The sequence below is a fragment of the Aotus nancymaae genome, unplaced genomic scaffold (assembly GCF_030222135.1).
Source record: "Aotus nancymaae isolate 86718 unplaced genomic scaffold, 86718_ANA_hifiasm-v0.15.2.pri h1tg000030l, whole genome shotgun sequence".
In the NCBI taxonomy this organism is placed as follows: domain Eukaryota; kingdom Metazoa; phylum Chordata; class Mammalia; order Primates; family Aotidae; genus Aotus; species Aotus nancymaae.
This window is the reverse complement of record NW_026988443.1, coordinates 30,305,239-30,325,591: the sequence shown is the minus strand read 5'-3', so window position 1 is coordinate 30,325,591 and position 20,353 is coordinate 30,305,239. Positions and strand designations below refer to the sequence as shown.

Here is a 20,353-nt window from a genome sequence, read left to right as displayed (position 1 = left end):
GAATTTCCTAATCCGTAGGCAAATATTCCTAACCTTTTAAGAGTTTAATAGCCTAATGACTTGATTCTATTATTAGCATGTATCCCTTTCAGAAACCAATTATCCCAGTAGATGATTAGTGTTATCTCAGGCAGCCCAGGTGGGGATTTTCCCAGTCTGCTTTGTGGCAGTCCCCCAGGTTCCTCACAATCACATCTTTGTCTGGCACACCTATGAGCTGACTTCCAGGTGCAGTTTGCTCTTCCAGAGAAGGATTAGCTTATTTGCATCCATATGTGCTTTGTCAGGTAGAAGGATTGGCAGGGAAAATTGCTAGTGATATGATTTCCTGCCCCCAGGTGAAGTCAACCCTCTGACTGTGAAGTCCAGTGGGCATATTTTGAGTAGGTAGCCTGCCAGACAGAAAGCCCTACTGCTTCAGTGTTCCCAGCAAAAAAAAAAAACAAAAGCTTGTCTTGCCTGTAAGAGCCTCAGATTTTCCAGAATTGGATTAAGGAAGATGATGGAAGTGATAGTCCTTGGAAGAAAATATGTCAATATGTGCATTTGATAGAAGACCCAGGAGAACACTAGGAGTATGTCTCCTAGTGATGAGATCTAGGGAGTAATACTTTTGTGGTGGTGGTGGTGGTGGTGGTGGTGGTGGTGGTGGTGGTGGTGGTTGTTGTTTTAAATCCAGATCAGGATCAGATCCAAGATGGCCGCTTAGGAGGAACTCGGGAATGCAGCTCCGAGAGAAAGCACAGAGGGTGAGTGGACGCCGTATTTCCAGACTGATTTTTACTGCCCACAGACCAGGAGATTCACACGCAGAGAAGCCACACGGGTCGCCAGCGCCGCTGGCGCCGCTGGCTTGAACGGCGCAGCCGCTGGGCCGGCACCCTGAGGCAACGGCTCACGGTACAAAGTGAGAGAGTCTGAGTCCCCTATAAGCCAGCAAGGGGAGCTGAAACGGGGAGCCAGGCCAGCGCCACGAATCTCAGAGCCGCGGCTTTAGCCAATGCAGCGGCTCCGGAGGCAGATCAGATGAGACGGTGTCCCCTCTTACCCAGCCAGAAGACCTGAAACACAACTGAAACCGGGACGGTCCAGCTCTGTGGAGGAGGGGCGTTCTCCATAGGCACCCTGCTGTTCTCTACCAAGGCAATCCGCCACTACAGAGACTCCGTCACTACAGGGGCGGGCCAACATATCGGAAGCAGTTCTAACTACACCCAGAAGTTCACACGGAAGCTGGGTGGAACCCACAGCAGCTTAGCGAAGCCTCTGCAACCTGAGTGTGACTAGGCTGCCACCTTGTGGGCAGGGAAAACAGCCGCACAGGGGAACATCATAAAACCGTAACTCCCTGGGACAGAACACCTGGGGGGAAGAGCAGGGGGTTTATGAGTTCTGCCACAGCGGACTTAAAATTACCAAAATCAGAAAGAAAACAACTACAAAGTCAACAGGTGGATAAATCCACAAAGATGGGAAGAAACCAGCGCAAAAAGGATGAAAACACCCAAAACCAGAACACTTCTCCTCCTACAAGGGATCACAACTCCTCACCAGCAAGGGAAGAAGACTGGATGGAGAATGAGTGTGATGAAATGACAGAATCAGCTTTCAGAAAGTGGATAATAAGAAACTTCCGTGAGCTAAAAGAACATGTTCTAACCCAATGCAAAGAAACTAAGAACCTTGAAAAAAGACTTGACGAAATGCTAACAAGAATGGACAACTTAGAGAGGAATATGAGCGAATTGATGGAGCTGAAAAACACAACACGAGAACTTCGTGAAGCATGCACAAGTTTCAACAGCCGAATTGACCAAGCAGAAGAAAGGATATCAGAGGTCGAAGATCAACTCAATGAAATAAAACGAGAAGGCAAGATTAGAGAAAACAGGGTAAAAAGGAATGAACAAAGTCAACAAGAAATATGGGACTATGTGAAAAGACCTAATCTACGTTTGATAGGTGTACCTGAATGTGACGAAGAGAATGCATCCAAGCTGGAAAATACTCTTCAGGATATTATCCAGGAAAACTTCCCCAACCTAACAAGGCAGGCCGAGATTCAAGTCCAGGAAATACAGAGAACACCACAAAGATACTCCTCTAGAAGAGCAACCCCAAGACACATAATCATCAGATTCACCAGGGTTGAAATGAAGGAGAAAATACTAAGGGCAGCCAGAGAGAAAGGTCGGGTTACCCACAAAGGGAAGCCCATCAGACTCACTGCAGATCTCTCAGCAGAAACCCTACAGGCCAGAAGAGAGTGGGGGCCGATATTCAACATCCTTAAGGAAAAGAACTTTCAACCCAGAATTTCGTATCCAGCCAAACTAAGCTTCATAAGTGAAGGAAAAATAAAATCCTTTGTGAACAAGCAAGAACTCAGAGAGTTCATCACCACCAGACCAGCTCTACAAGAGCTCCTGAAGGAGGCACTACACATAGAAAAGAACAACCAGTACCAGCCACTCCAAAAACACACGAAAAGGTAAAGAGCATCAACACAATGAAGAATCTGCATCAACCAAAGGGCAAAACAGCCACCTAGCACCAAAATGACAGGATTGAATTCACACATAACAATATTAACCCTAAATGTAAACGGACTAAATGCCCCAATCAAAAGACACAGACTGGCAAATTGGATAAAAAGCCAAAACCCATCAGTGTGCTGTATCCAGGAAACCCATCTCGCATGCAAGGATACACAAAGGCTCAAAATAAAGGGATGGAGGAAGATTTACCAAGCAAATGGAGAGCAAAAAAAAGCAGGAGTTGCAATTCTCATCTCTGATAAAATAGACTTTAAAGCAACAAAGATCAAAAGAGACAAAGAAGGACATTACATAATGGTAAAAGGATCAATGCAGCAAGAAGAGCTAACGATCCTAAATATATATGCACCTAATACAGGAGCACCCAGATACATAAGGCAAGTTCTTAAAGACTTACAAAGAGACTTAGACTCCCACACAATAATAGTGGGAGACTTCAACACACCATTGTCAATATTAGACAGATCAACGAGACAGAAAATTAACAAGGATATCCAGGACTTGAACTCAGACCTGGAACAAGCAAACCTAATAGACATTTACAGAACTCTCCACCCCAAATCCACAGAATATACATTCTTCTCAGCACCACATCACACCTACTCTAAAATTGACCACATAATTGGAAGTAAGTCACTCCTCAGCAAATGCAAAAGAACGGAAACCACAACAAACAGTCTCTCAGACCACAGTGCAATCAAGTTAGAACTCAGAATTCAGAAACCAACCCAGAACCGCACAGCCTCATGGAAAATGAACAACTTTCTCCTGAATGTTGACTGGATAAACAATGAAATGAAGGCAGAAATAAAGACGTTCTTCGAAACCAACGAGAATGAAGACACCACATACCAGAATCTCTGGGACACATTTAAAGCAGTCTCTAGAGGAAAATATATAGCAATAAGTGCCCACATGAGAAGAAAGGAGAGATCTAAAATTGACACCCTATCGTCAAAATTGAAAGAGCTAGAGGAGCAAGATCAAAAAAACTCAAAACCTAGCAGAAGACAAGAAATAACTAAGATCAAAGCAGAATTGAAGGAGATAGAGACACGAAAAACCCTTCAAAAAATCAATAAATCCAGGAGCTGGTTTTTTGAAAAGATCAACAAAATAGACAGACCACTAGCCAGACTAATAAAAAAGAAAAGAGAGAATAATCAAATAGATGCAATAAAAAATGACAAAGGGGATATCACCACAGATTCCACAGAAATTCAAACCATCATCAGAGATTATTACAAACAACTCTATGCACATAAATTAGAAAACCTGGAGGAAATGGATAAATTCCTGGACAGCTGCCTCCTGCCAAGCCTAAACCAGGAAGAAGTCGAAACCCTGAATAGACCAATAACAAGGTCTGAAGTCGAGGCAGCAATTAAGAGCCTACCACCCAAAAAAAACCCAGGTCCAGATGGGTTCACAGCCGAATTCTACCAGACATACAAAGAGGAACTGATACCATTCATACTGAAACTATTCCAAATAATCCAAAAAGAGGGAATCCTTCCCAAATCATTTTATGAGACCAACATCATCCTAATACCAAAACCTGGCAGAGACTCAACAAGAAAAGAAAACTACAGGCCAATATCCATGATGAACATAGATGCAAAAATCTTCAATAAAATAATGGCAAGCCGATTACAACAGCACATCAAAAAGCTTATCCACCATGATCAAGTAGGATTCATCCCGGGGATGCAAGGCTGGTTCAATATACGCAAGTCTATAAATGTAATTCACCACATAAACAGAACCAAAGACAAAAACCACATGATTATCTCAATTGATGCAGAGAAGGCCTTCGACAAAATTCAACAGCCCTTTATGCTAAAAACCCTCAATAAACTAGGTATCGATGGAACGTATCTCAAAATAATAAAAGCTATTTACGACAAACCGACAGCCAATATCATACTGAACGGGCAAAAACTGGAAGCATTCCCTTTGAAATCTGGCACTAGACAAGGATGCCCTCTCTCACCACTCCTATTCAATATAGTACTGGAAGTTCTAGCCAGAGCAATCAGGCAAGAAAAAGAAATAAATGGTATTCAATTAGGAAAGGAGGAAGTCAAATTGTCTCTATTTGCAGACGACATGATTGTATATCTAGAAGACCCCCTCATCTCAGCCCAAAAGCTCCTGAAACTGATAAGCAACTTCAGCAAAGTCTCAGGATACAAAATCAATGTGCAAAAATCACAAGCGTTCCTATACACCAATAACAGACTTAAAGAGAGCCAAATCAAGAACGAACTGCCATTCACAATTGCTACAAAGAGAATAAAATACCTAGGAATACAACTAACAAGGAATGTAAAGGACCTCTTCAAGGAGAACTACAAATCACTGCTCAACGAAATAAGAGAGGACACAAACAGATGGAGAAACATTCCATGTTCATGGTTAGGAAGAATTAATATCGTGAAAATGGCCATACTGCCCAAAGTAATTTACAGATTCAACGCTATCCCCATCAAGCTACCAATGACCTTCTTCACAGAACTGGAAAAAACCACCTTAAACTTCATATGGAACCAAAAGAGAGCCCGCATAGCCAAGTCAATTCTAAGCAAAAAGAACAAAGCAGGAGGCATCACACTACCAGACATCAAACTCTACTACAAGGCTACAGTAATCAAAACAGCATGGTACTGGTACCAAAACAGAGATATAGACCAATGGAACAGAACAGAGGCGTCGGAGGCAACACAACATATCTACAACCACCTGATCTTTGACAAACCTGATAAAAACAAGCAATGGGGAAAGGATTCCCTGTTCAATAAGTGGTGTTGGGAAAACTGGCTAGCCATATGCAGAAAGCAGAAACTGGACCCCTTCCTGACACCTTACACTAAAATTGACTCCAGATGGATTAAAGACTTAAACATAAGACCTAGCACCATAAAAACACTAGAAGGAAACCTAGGCAAAACCATTCAGGACATAGGCGTAGGCAAGGACTTCATGACCAAAACACCAAAAGCATTGGCAACAAAAGCCAAAATAGACAAATGGGACCTAATCAAACTCCACAGCTTCTGCACAGCAAAAGAAACAGTCAATAGAGTGAATCAGCAACCAACAGAATGGGAAAAAATTTTTGCAGCCTACCCATCTGACAAAGGGCTGATATCCAGAATTTACAACGAGCTAAAAAAGATTTACAAGAAAAAAACAAACAAGCCCATTCAAAAGTGGGCAAAGGACATGAACAGATACTTTACAAAAGAAGACATACATGAGGCCAACAAGCATATGAAAAAATGCTCATCATCACTGGCCATTAGAGAAATGCAAATCAAAACTACATTGAGATACCACCTCACACCAGTTAGAATGGCAATCATTAAAAAATCTGGAGACAACAGATGCTGGAGAGGATGTGGAGAAATAGGAACACTTTTACACTGTTGGTGGGAGTGTAAATTAGTTCAACCATTGTGGAAAACAGTGTGGCGATTCCTCAAGGACCTAGAAATAGAAATTCCATTTGACCCAGCAATCCCATTACTGGGCATATATCCAAAGGATTATAAATCGTTCTACTATAAGGACACATGCACACGAATGTTCATAGCAGCACAGTTTACAATAGCAAAGACCTGGAACCAGCCCAAATGCCCATCGATGATAGACTGGACAGGAAAAATGTGGCACATATACACCATGGAATATTATGCAGCCATTAAAAACGAGGAGTTCGCGTCCTTTATAGGGACATGGATGAACCTGGAAACCATCATTCTCAGCAAACTGACACAAGAACACAAAATCAAACACCACATGTTCTCACTCATAGGCGGGTGTTGAACAAGGAGAACACATGGACACAGGGAGGGGAGCACTATACATGGGGGTCTGTTGTGGGGGAGTGGGTGGACAGCGGGGGGGTGGGGAATTGGGGAGGGATAGCATGGGGAGAAATGCCAGATATGGGTGAAGGGGAGGAAGGCAGCAAATCACACTGCCACGTATGCACCTAAGCATCAACCTTGCATGTTTTTCACATGTACCCCAAAACCTAAAATGCAATAAAAAAAAAAAAAAATAAAAAATAAAAAAAATAAATCCAGATCAGCACAATCTTGGCTCACTGCAACCTCCACGTCCTGGGTTCAAGCGATTCTCACGCCTCACCCTCCTAAGTAGCTGGGATTACAGGTGCCCACCACTATGCTCGGCTAATTTTTGTATTTTTAGTAGAGAAGGGGGTTTCACCATGTTGGCCAGGCTAGTCTCAAACTCCTGACCTCGAGTAATCTGCCCACCTCAGCCTCCCAAAGTGCTGGGATTACAATGTGAGCCACTGTGCCTCACCACTAAATCCAGATCCTTTAGTCAGCCCCTTGTTAGAGCTTTCCCTACTCTTGAGACTGCCTTCCCCTAGCCTCCATGGTGTCCGCTCTCATGGCATTTCTGAAGACACACATCTACTATCAAAAACTGGCTGGGCAAACTTCCACAATGTCTGGCAAGAAGGGAAAGACCAAGAATGATGATGTTGTCATAAAACATTGTATAGTGTTGGTATACAACGGTATAGTGTATACTCACATATGGTTGGTATATGTTGGTATACACTATAGAGTTGGTTGGTACAGCGTTACCTTACATTGGTTGGTATAGTGTTACCTTACATTGATTATCAAAAATGATCATAATGACCACTCTCCAACATTACTTACTAGCCATGGTAAAAAGTCAGCTAATGTGGCAGAAAGAGTTTGGAGGTTTGGACATTAACACAGTATCTGATTTGATTTCAAATTCCTGTCCTTCCTGGCTGTGAAACCGGGGCAAGTCATGCTACATCTCTAAGCTTTGATGTCCTCAAACATAAACTGGAGATGATATTAAATGATTGATGGGATCATTGTCAACATTCAGCAATGTGGTCTATGTGAGGTACAGTGCCCATAGTCAAATAGATGCAGGTCAATCAACCAATCATACGATCACATGATTCCTGACTGTGTCAGAGGATGAACTATTGTTTGGAAAGGACCACAATTATCTAACTTAATAGAAACATTAATTTTAAATTGTCACCATAGGTGTTTGAGTTAAATAAAATTTACTCTTTCACATTTTAAACATCATAGCAGTTGATCTGAGAATAATTTTTATTCCTTATTCAATTGGTAGAAATTTAGTTAGGAGAATGGAAGTCATACAAGGTATTTCAGGCTGAACAGGAATTAATATAGGGAATTAAAGGATTTCAAAATGAATGAAGGGGTCAAGAGAGAAAATGTCTCTAATAAGTTCAGGAATTTTAAGGTACCTCTGCCAGCGAATCCGTTTGCCTACATCCCTGAAGTTGATTATATGTGGGAGAACATTCTGAAATCTTGGCAAACTGTTGGGTCTGCCATTTGCCAAACCCTCACTCTGTCTACCATTGCTACATGAGAATTATTGGCTCTGTTTCTTTTCCACCTTCCAAATCTCTGTGGAATGCCCCTCACTCAGATCCAAAGGACAAGCAAATTGATAAGCATTCTTTGGAAAAACATGTGTATGTGAATTAGTATCAGTTTAAAAATAAGTTTGCAGACTTGGACATGCTATATTACAGATATTTTGATAAAAATTAGAGTCCTCCTTTGCACCACAAGATTCCTCCTTCAGAAAAATTCAATAGGGAAAGAGCAGGCTGAATTTTTTAATATAGGTGGATACATTGATTTTTTATTAAACATTCTTAAAATTATTTATTTGTAGTCGACAGTGAGCTGCTACTGAAAGCTTTGCTCTGAGTGGGGTGGCTGCAGAGGCACACCGCTCTCACAAAGCAGTATTCTGCTGGCATCTTCTGAAGGATAGATTTTCGGAATCTATAGCTCCTGGGTTTTGCTTTCACTGCAAAAACTGTTAGATTATCAGCTTTGAGCTAAAAACTCAAATCCAGCAGGCATATGAGAATCACATCTCAATCCATGTTGATAGTTCAATAAACTGACAATACAGTGCCTTTTAATTTATAAGATAGTGAGAGCAATTCATTAAAAAAAATTTCTACTGGCCGGGCGTGGTGGCTTACGCCTGTAATCCCAGCACTTTGGAAGGCCAAGGCAGGCAGAACACCTAAGGTCAGGAGTTCAAGACCAGCCTGGCCAACATGGTGAAACCCAGTCTCTACCAAAAATACAAAAATTAGCTGGGTGTGCTGGCGGGCGCCTGTAATCTCAGCTACTTGGGAGGCTAAGAAAGGAGAATCACTTGAACCCAAGGGAGGGATGTCACAGTGAGCCAAGATCATGCCACTGCACTCCAGCCTGGGTGGCAAGAGCAAAACTTCGTCTCAAAAAAAAAATCGGCGGGGCGCAATGGCTCACGCCTGTAATCCCAGCGCTTTGGGAGACCAAGGTGGGCGGATCACGAGGTCAAGAGATCGAGACCATCCTGACCAACATGGTGAAACCCCGTCTCTACTAAAAATATAAAAATTAGCTGGGCTTTGTGACGCCCACCAGTAGTCCCAGCTACTTGGGAGGCTGAGGCAGGAGAATTGCTTGAACCCAGGAGGCGGAGGTTGCAGTGAGCTGAGATTGCGCCACTGCATTCCAGTCTGGCTCCTGGCGGCGAAGCGAGACTCTGTCTCAAAAAAGAAAAAAAATTTTACCATTTTAGGTCATTTTCCTCTTAGGAAGCACTCTTTGTATACGGGGAACTGGGGTGGGGGACAAGGCACAGGATCTATAGATATTCTCTGATTTTGCTAAATGAGATTTTCTTATTTAACTTGTGCTAACCTTTCAAGGTTAGAAAACTGAGTTCTTTAAGAATAGAAACGCTTTGTGAAAAATTCTGTACCCATGTTAGACAGAGCTGCCTTCTTTTTCAAGCAGCCCATGGTGTTTATTAAGGCATTCCACTGTGCTCCTCCGTCTGTCTGCTCTTTAAACACAATGTACAATCCGTTAAGTTCTCCCAGATTTTCTAAGGAGCCTGTCCCTTTCCCCATTTCCTTATGTTCCTTCTATATATCCATAATGAATTAACTGTATCCTTGGGTTGCCCTTGAAGGGCAAAAAGAAACTTAAGGAAACACGCCTTTGTCACTGGGAAATTGTAGTCTGATATAATTTGCCTAGAAGTGGTGATTGCAAATGAAGTTTTCAGCCACCGAAAAGAGTGGAACCACTTCGGATTATTTGTCTTTGTGTTAAGACATCTGAACCAGTCTTTAAAGCCCTATTAATCAGCACTTCTTTCCATCCCAGCCCTGACTGTTGACCCCGAGCTGGCAGCGGAAGTTAAGTCCTTATGTGAAAGTGATTTAACGTTACTTCTGCATGGATAAAGGCGCAGAATCGTGAATAAAGACAGAAGTGGAAATCTGAGAGCTCCCACAAAGCAGAAGTTAGAATTGCTAAAAATCGTTAGTGGTAGATAATATTGTATGTCTATCTATATCTATTTCCAGTCCTGTATAAAATAGAGGCAACTGAAGCTCTATAAAGAATATATATTACATATGCATATATATCCTTTATATGTCATTTAAATGTATTTATTGCATGTAATGTATATCTTCTTTATATAAAATTATCCATAGACTCACATTACTAAAGAAAATAAATTTGAAACAATAATACTACTCCTATGCTTTTGCTTTTCTTCGAGATTTTTTGAGCCATTTGCCATATATTTAATGTAATGTATATTTTCTGTCTGACAGGTTCAGATTTGGGGCTTATGGGAACTCCATAAAGTCACGTTTATCAAGGGGTATCCATTCACCTTTAGTATCCTTGAAAGAAGTGAATTAGGCCAGGCACAGTGACTCACGCCTGTAATCTCAGCACTTTGGGAGACCAAGGGGGTAGATCACGAGGTCAGCAGATCGAGACCATTCTGACCAACATGGTGAAACCCCATCTCTACTAAAATACAAAAAATTAGCTGGGCGTGGTGGTGCACACCTGTAGTCCCAGCCGCTCGGGAGGCTGAGGCAGGAGAGTCACTTGAACCCAGGAGGCAGAGGTTGCAGTGAGCCAAGATTGTGCCACTGCACTTCAGCTGGGTGACAGAGCAAGACTCCATCCCAAAACAAGAAAAGAAAGAAGTGAACTAAAGCACCAGCTAATGGGACAGTCGTGATGCACATAAGGTGTTTGATGCATGCTAGCAAGAGTGCTGTGGGGGGAAGAAAGAGGGAGAAAAGGAACAGTCTTTCCTCTCTCCCTAGTCTTGTTTCACAGAATTGTGCTTTTCACCTTCATTCAACTCTCCTAAACTTGTGTACATATTCACTTTTCCTACTAGATTATAATATCCTTGAGAGAAAAGTTAGTTTATCTTTTTTCTTCCTGAAAGCACTTTGCAAATGCTCCTTGTACACATTTCAGCCAATAAGTCAGGAGCAGAAAGTGACTTTAATATTTGTCATATTTAAGCTGAATGATGAGTATGCTTTTAAATCACCATGGTTAGAGGAACATTCAGAGAATTCGATTGCCATGCTACTGTCAGAAACCTGATGTAGTGGGTGTTGAATGATGGCCTGCAAAAAGGTTCATGTCCAGATTCCCAGAGCCTTCTGAATGTGACTCTATTTGGAAAAGGATCTTTGCATATATAATTAAATGAAGGATTGTTAGATGAAGAGATCATCCTGGATTATCTGGATGGACCCTAAATCCAATGATGTTAGTGTTCCCTTATAAGAGATGCATAAGGAAGATTTGTTTGACAGAGAGAAGAGAAAGAGGCAATATGATCAAGGAGACAGAGATTGGAGTAATGCAGCCATAAGCCAAAGTCCACCAAGGACAGCCAGCACCTACCAGGAGCCAGGAGAGGGTATGCAGCAGATTCTCCCCTGGAGCTTCTGGAGGAAGCATGGTCCTTGATTTTGGATATCTGGGCTCTAGACTACACAGGAACAAACTTCTAAGAAGTCACCTAGGAAACTAATACATCTTAGCTCTGGAGAAGTCCCCCTAGAGACCACCCACCCTGCATCTGTAGAATGTGGGAGGGGAAATGGAGCTGTGAGCTTCCTGGCATTTCCCTCTCAAATGCTTCTTCATCAACACCACATTCGAGGACTGCTTCTCAGCACAGGTTCTGGAGATGGGGAAATGTATCCTCATTGAAACCAAGACTTTAGCTGCTGCACTGTCCAGCAAACGCTCAGCCTGGGAGCTGAGGATCAGGGAGGGAAAGTACTGTCTCTCACAATCTCCTCCTCTTTGAACTATCTGCTAGAACCCAGAATTTATTATCTCTGGGAACTTTATTACTGTAGGGAGACAAAGTACTCTTACACAACAGAAACTGTTTAAAACAGCATCAGAACAAATTTATGACATTGCAATAGAGGCGGAAGGTATAGTGAAGGAAATATGTGTATGTAACCAGATGTTTCTTGGAGAAAGTAAGCCTTTAGCTGGACTATGAAAGAAAACAGAGGATTTGAGTAAGTGGCAATTGGAAAAGTATCCATTTTAAATGACAGCACAGGGAGAAGAATGGCAGGATGGATGAAAACCAGCATTGCTTGAAGGGGAGAGCAAGAGAACCATGCTGAATGCTAATTAGGGTGTGCAGTTGCCATCAAAAGAATTTGGATTTATTATTCTGGGGATCCATTGTAGTTTGGTGAGCAAGGTAACAAGGCTACGAGCTTTCAAGGAGTTATCACCAGTGGGGTGGACAGCATTGTAGATCCCCTACCACATTCAAGTCCCCTTCCTCAGCAAATGTTTCCTACTTGTTTAGGTAAGGAGGAAGGCCACCGCTCATCCCAGTGTTCTCTGTGGGTAACTCTACCCCTACAATGGAGTATCTCTCTTTATGATCTGGATTCCTCCTAAGTCCAAAAGGCCCCCAAGATGGCCTAGCACAGTGGCTCACCCCTGTAATCCCAGCACTTTGGGAGGCTGAGGCGAGCAGATTGCCTGAGGTCAGGAGTTCAAGACCAGCCTAGGCAACATGGTGAAACCCTGTCTCTACTAAAAATACAAAAAAAAAAAATAGCTGGGCATGGTGGCAGGGGCCTGTAATCCCACCTACTAGGGAGGCTGAGACAGGAGAATTGCTTGAAACAGGAAGGCAGAAGTTGCAGTGAGCCGAGATCATGCCACTGCACTCAAGAGAAATGTGTGTCAAGCACAGAGCATGGAGCTTGCCTTCCAGTCAATACTCCAGCACCCCTTCTAGTGAACAAAACCAAATTTTAGGAGTGACTCTTGTAGAAGATTAAAGACCTGAGCTCCAGCCCTACCAGCTGTTGTCTCCTCTTAGGAGCTGTACAAAAGGGTATTTTAACAATTTTCACACTTGGGAACACTATGACCACGGTTTCTAACTCACGTGGCTCTCCTAAGGGGAAGTGTATCTTCCTTGAGTCAATGTAAGGTTGAGGAAATGCATAGATAAAGAACAGAGAATTGCCCATGTTTGCTGAGGACCTGACTGTATTTTCTGACTTGGACTGCTGAGCCTGTGTTTTTGTCTACTTTCTTCTAGGTGAGGGATGGAAGGAAACTTTCTGGGACCAAAGATTTACAGGAAGGGTTGGCAGGAAACATGCTAATTGCCATAATCTCTGGGACACATGGATGAGAGGTTCCTCTTACAGGGGAATGTGTGCGAGTGGGGGTGGGGATGGGAGAAGAGCAAACCTAACAGTCACCTTGTATGCAATCTTTGCCTTGTAAGCTACTGGCCACAGATGAATGGAGAAGACATTCGTTACAATGGACACATAAAGCATAATTGCTACCTTTAAGGTAGTAGATGAGAGAAAGGGAGTGCATTTAAGCTCTACGCTCTGAGTTGTATTCCCTTGCTTTTATGTATCTTTAGCAGTTTGCAGGTACCATCTCCACAGCCTAGAGAGCTAGCTTTATTTTTTTCCTCTCTTACCATGGTTACCTCTTCATTCTTATTAATAATTCAAATGCATTGCCTAACAACAGGTTCTCAAAAATCAGGACATATTCAATCCTCTAGAAAAACAGAGAATAGTTCAAAGCTAAGAAAATTTGAAGCCAGCAATGTCACATGTCAACCATGTCACTGCCCATGCTGGGTGTTGATATCTGAGCCTTTCTGCCTTCCTAGCTGGAAACTTTAGGGCGTATAAATATTTATTTTAGAGCTGGGCTTAACCCATCCCTATATAGACTGATTTGAAAAGCAATCTGTCTGAACACATGAGAACCGTGTCTTACCCTGAAAAATCTTGTCCTTATGATAGTCCTGTATCATCTTCTCACTGGAGGCGGTCCAGGCTTGATTTTCAGTGCGACAGAAATGGCCGTACACTTTTCTGCCCATTGCCTTTGTCTTGTCCTGAAATGGGAATTAGAAGACCATTGGTTTAGACTGTTTATTTGCCTTCTAAAAGATAAGAGGGTTTTATTTATATGTCTCACAGAATCACACATGCAAAATGATTCTGTAAAATATAAATATCCCTATAATGCAGTTAGTAATGTACATTAAGGATAGTACAAATGTTGCTACTGTAAGCATTCTAATAGCTGACTTTTAGTGAATATGCATAAGCATTTCAGTTGGTTATATACCTGCAATAAAATTGCTGGGCTAAAGGGTGTGCATATGTTTAGCTTAGTAGAAACAAGAAACCACCCAGATGTCTATCAATAGCTGCATAAATAAATATTCATACAGTGGAATATTCTAAGATAGTGAGGATATTTCCTTGCAGAATAGCAAAAATAAATCTACCAAACGTAGCACTGACTGGAAAAAAAAACCCAGGTAAAAATATACATGAAATAGAGTTTTTTAAACCCAGAAAACTAATTTATAATTTTACAAGTCAGGGAAATGCTTAACTTAAGGTGAGGGTAACTAGGAGAAGGCAACTAGTGAACAGGAGGAGGGGTGGCTGGGAAAGTCTCAGACCTTTATCTCAGTTGGGGTTACATGGGGATGTTCACTTGTGAAAATCCAGCAACCAACACACAGTGCAAAAAGCAAGATAATTTAACTAAATTACCTTTTAAGCAGAGTAATTGCTTAAGAATATTCCCAGACCAGGAGTGAGATCTTTTTCATGCTAAGGTCAAAAGTGTTCATGTCTACCAAAAATTTCCGAAGTGTTTAGAATAAGTTAAAACAACACTATCTGACAAGTTTTAGAGAAACAAATAACACGCTTTCACAAAAGATAGAAGAAACCAGTAATTCAAAGTAATCTTGCTAAGACGATAGGCAATGCACACTTGCAGTTTGTAATGACAATTAGGTTTATAGTATATGTAATACTCACGGATGTCATAGATATTTGCTAAGGAAGGTAAAGTGCATCAAATCGAAGCGACGGAGATATCAACTTTGTTTTAATCTTAAGAATTTGAGGAAAGGATAATTAGCAACTAGACTTGAAGATACGGGAGAAAGATGATAAAATCAAAATTAGCAAACATTGAAATAAATGATAGAACATTTTCTAAAATAACTTGCATGTATTGCTTTCTGGAAAGACAAAGCAAAACAAAGCATGATCCAGAGCACCATCATAGAATATACATTCAAACGTTAAAACCTTAAAATCCAGGTACAAGGTCATGAACATTTACATGTGGCTTAATAAATGTTATTTATTATACATATATATGTTGTTATTGTTGTTGTTGTTGGAGACGGAGTCTTGCTCTGTCACCCAGGCTGGAGTGCAATAGTGTGATCTCAGCTCACTGCAAGCTTAGCCTCCCGGGTTCAAGTGAGTCTTGTGCCTCAGCCACCCAAGTAGCTGAAACTACAGGCATATGCCACCACGCCCGGCTAATTTTTGTATTTTTAGTAGAGATGGGGTTTCATCATGTTGACCAGACTGGTCCTGAATTCCTAATCTCAAAAGATCTGCCCACCTCTGCCTCTCAAAGTGCTGTGATTACAGGCATGAGCCACCATGCCTGGCCAATAAATGTTATTTTAAAACCAAGCAATTGCTGAAATTAAGCAGAGATTTTTAAGAAGAGCCTTTGAGAATTCCCTTTAGGTCCCGCAGAACTACGGTAGTTCCCCTTATCCTCAGGGGATACCTTCCAAAACCCCCAATAGATGCCTGAAACCCTGGATAGTACTGAACTCTATATATACTTCATTTTTTTTCCTATATATACATACCTATGATAAAGCTTAATTTATAAATTAGGCACAGCAATAGACTGACAATGACTAATAATAAAATAGAAGAATTATACAATATACTGTAATAAAAGTGGGAATGTGGTCTGTCTCTCTCAAAATAACTAATTGTACTATACTCACCCTCTTCTTGTGTTCTGTGAATCTGATAACCTGATAACAGAGACGGCCACTAAGTGACTAAGAGGCAGATGGTGTATGCAGTGCGAACACACTGGAAACAGTTGGACAGAGCCGGGCAGCACTCAGAAGGATGCGCAATCAGAAACTTACGAATTGTTAGTTTCTGAAATTTTCCATTTAGTATTTTCAGACCGCAGTTGCTTACAGATAACAAACTATTACAGAAAGAAAACTTTGGATAAGGGGAAGATCCCTGTAACACCTAAGTCTGATCCTTTTTTTTTCTGTTTCCAACATCACAGCAGATCCTAAAATTCTAATTACATTATGAAAACGACAAAACAAATGCACGCTTGTCCTGCTTCTTTCTACTCCAAGATTTACACCCACCTACTTTTCAAGGCACCTAGATTTCTTTCACTGAAGGAGAACACAAGCTTCCTGGGTGCCAGCTATGTCCCTGAGATTGTTTCACTTGAAAAGTGTTTGGAATGAGGGTCTCAACAGGGATAGCTTGACCTTTTAAAATCATAGGGTTAGGTTTGCATTCTCACTTTAACTCCAGTTGTATACTAACTCTTCTCTTACCTGTTCTAGTGTCAGTTTTAAAAATCAATCTCGGCCGGGTGCAGTGGCTCATGCCTATAATCCCAGCACTTTGAGAGATCGAGGCAGGCAGATTCCTTGAGGTCAGAAGTTCGAGACCAGCCTGGCCAACATGGTGAAACCCTGTCTCTACTAGAAATACAAAAATTAGCCAGACATGCGTGGTGGCACACGCTTGTAATCCCAGCCACTAGGGAGGCTGAGGCAGGAGAATCACTTGAACCAGGGAGGTGAAGGTTGCAATAAGCCAAGATCATGCCACTGAACTCCAGCCTGGGTGACATACAGAGCGAGACTCCATCTTTCATATATATACATACATATATACATATGTATGTATATATATGAAAAGGAAAGGTTGCTGAAACTGGGAAGGACATTACATATATACACACATATATATGTGTATATATATATGTGATGTATATATGTGTGTATATATATGTAATGTCTTTATATATGTAATGTATATAATGTAATATATATATTTATATATATTTATATAATGTAATATATAATATATAATAAATATATAATACATAATAAAATATAACATATATATTATACATAATGTAATATATATGTGTAATGTCTTATATATATACACATATATAATATATGTGTATATATATATGTAATGTATATATATGTGTATATATATATGTAATGTCTTTCCCAGTTTCAGCAACCTTTCCTTTTCTAATCCCATCCTAAAACAATGATGTTCTGGGCCATATGTTGTCATACCAAATATGCATTTAAAACATGTTGGCCAAAGTGTTAGGAAGTATAATTTCTGATTTTTTAATATGTAACTGCCATATGCTTTCTTTTTTGTCCTTCAACTCAAGATGGATGGCTTTTGCACCAGGTTTTGAATGGTCGTCCGTGTCTGCATGAGTATAGCATCAAAATGTTAAAAAGAAAGTACATTTTATTCTTGCCCCAAAGGAAACATTAAGAATTTAAGAGTATACATCACTATCAGAGTATTGCAAATAGAGTATGCATATACTTAGTGCTCATGATAAAAGAAAAAATAAAGCTAAATTTGAATATTCTGACAAGATCAGTAAGGACATTTATTTTATTAAAATACAAAGTTATATTAAGAAATATATAGGCCAGGCACAGTGGCTCACACCTGTAATCCCAGCACTTTGGGAGGCTGGGGCAGGCAGATCACAGTGTCAGGAGTTCAAGACCAGTCTGGCCAACATAGTGAAACCCCATCTCTACCAAGAAAATACAAAAAACTAGCTGGTGTGGTAGTATGTACCTGTAATCCCAGCTACTTGGGAGGCTGAAGCAGAAGAATAGCATGAACCTGGGAGGTGAAGGCTGCAGTGAGCTGAGATCACACCACTGCACTCCAGGCTAGGCAACAGTGTGGGACACTATCTCAAAAAAAGGAAAGAAAGAAATATACACAAAGAAAATGCACATTACCAAAATATCTGTGCTGTTACACATTGAGACATATCTGGTATGATGGATTTGCTTTGAAGAAATAAAACATAGAAACAAAAGAAATATTCAAAGAAATAAAGAAATAAAAGAAATATTCAAAGTAGAATTAGACACAACTCAGTCTACATCTTGAAGACGCAGATATGAAAAGCAGATGGGGAATGTGTGACCCTGGAAGTCTTGAGACCCCCAAAAAAGGGAGGAGATGGGGTAAAGTTTAGCAGGGTTTTCTGTCAATGGTAATGGCTGGAGTCATATTGATAAGTCCTTGACTCCATTATCCAGTTATCATAAAATGTGTTCAGCCAGAGAACTTATATATGTCTCAGACTTGGTGCCAGCCTGCTGTTTCTTTTGCAGGTGAGGTTTTAAACCACAACAACTAAGACAGGATATATTAAACTACACTGACTCACCCAGTTCCTTTTGGCCAGCACTGTCATATGAGGGCTAAAGATGAGCCCTGAGCAAGATGGAGCTCACTCTCCAGGAAGCTTTTCTGCATCAGCCTGGGTTGCCATATGTTGTGGCAGGCGCTACACAAACTATTCTGTTTGCGCGTTACCCACCACCATCAAGAGCTAGGCCCACCTCAAAAGGGTGAGATAATTGGATGGAGATGAATATTCAAAAGGCTATCACCAAAAAAAATTAAAGACAAGTAGAAATCTTTGTGCTAGAAATAGATGCCTGAAATATGGATATGCTTAGGAACTACTTTATTTCCTGCCTTCTCTGATGGGAAATTAAAGATATAAAAATTGTAGGTATTAGAAAACCATGTCATTCAAGATAGTCCTTTGTGCCCTAAGAAAAAAATAACGCCCAGTCAGAAAGTGATAAATTCACAATACTACCAGCCCTGCAATGAGAGTTAGTTAACCAGATGCATAAATCCAAAGGGAAGTTTCAGAGTCCCCTGGCTGTCTTTCATCAAGAATCAAGTCTTTTAGGAGGGTGTTGAACAATTAGAACACATGGACACAGGGAGGGGAGCATCACACACTGCAGTCAGTAGGAGCCGGGCAAGGGGAGGGACAGCAGGGGTGGGGAGGGTGGGGAGGGATAATGAGGGGAACAATACCAGATATAGGTGATGGGGGGATGAAGGCAGCAAACCACCTTGCCATGTATGTACCTATGCAACAATCCTGCATGATCTGCACACGTACCCCAGAACCTAAATTACAATTAAAAAAAAAAAAGAATCGAGCCTTTTTTGAGAACTTAGCCTGATAATTCACTCTTCCCTGATTTAATTCTTACTGCCTTTTTGAAATGGAAAACGAAAGACCCAATGAAAACCAATTGAGATCTCAAGGAGTGTTCTCAACTGATCTTCTCAGGGCACATCTCTGACAGTTTGATTCTTCCTAGATGCAGAGCCAAATCAAGATCAGATACACAGGCTGTTTACTAGGGGAAATGCCTGTGACCGATAAAAAGGAATGGAGTAGCAAAAAGTTGGGAGAGCCTCAGATGGTGATGCAGGATGATAGCTGTGAAAGAAAAGAGGGAAGGAAGAAGCCATATTCCACAGCCCACTTTGGCAAAAACTTCAACTAAGCCAGTGGAGCATCCCTGATCAAAAGCTGCTTGCTAAAGGACTCCTGTGGTTAGGCAAAAATGAGCCAATAGTAACAGCCACCACCATGCTCGGTCATTGACGGGAAGAAGCAGCCCGGAAGAAGCATGGTCTCTGCATGAATGCAATGGAGGAACCCAAGAGGTAGCAGCTGGTGCTGTCAGTCAACTGTGCTATCAGTGGCAGGTTCTCTTGATGGAGATCTTAACAGTGCACTTCCATGACTCCTACATCATCTCAGACATATGCCACAGTGTCATGGGGATTCTGGATCAAATCACGTTGTGTGCTGAGAAATCTCAAACATGACAAGACATTAATGAAAATTTTGTAAAATATATTAACTGAGCCTATGCTTTCTGAAACAGACTATGCAAAACATAATTTAACATTTGCTAGATTATTCAGTGTCTTTGTGAGATGAATTATTAGTCTCGTAGGTAACACGGTAATGTCCTCAGGGACTACTGACGCATGTCAGCTCTTCTGCTAAATGGTGTAAGTCTAATAACTCTGCTTGTAACATTTTTGTCATTTGGTAGTTTCATAATCTGTTACCCCCCTCCCCAACTATCAGATGACCATCTGTTACTGCTTTCCACTATTAAGTGTTTCTACCTCTACAAGTCCCATCTGTTTAGGGTTAATTTTTTTTTTTTCTTATGGAAAATTATAATTGAACCAAAAAGCAGAGGATAAAAGCCAATACAAATGAATGGATTCCCACATAACCACGGAACAGCTTTTGCAATCTTCTTTCATTTATACTCTACCCACATACCCCTCCACTAAACTATTTAGAATCAAATACCCAGACATCATACTAACGATCTTAGATATTTCAGTATGTATTTTCTTC

At 41.0% G+C, this 20,353-nt stretch overlaps 1 long non-coding RNA gene across 1 annotated transcript in view; it reads right to left on the bottom strand.

Annotated features, from left to right (window-relative positions):
- Positions 1-20,353, bottom strand: part of LOC135277210 (uncharacterized) — a 128,640-nt gene that overhangs the window by 15,499 nt on the left and 92,788 nt on the right. Inside the window, exon 2 of the long non-coding RNA XR_010344783.1 lies at positions 13,763-13,883. This is a non-coding gene — a long non-coding RNA (uncharacterized LOC135277210). The remainder of the gene's footprint in view (positions 1-13,762; positions 13,884-20,353) is intronic.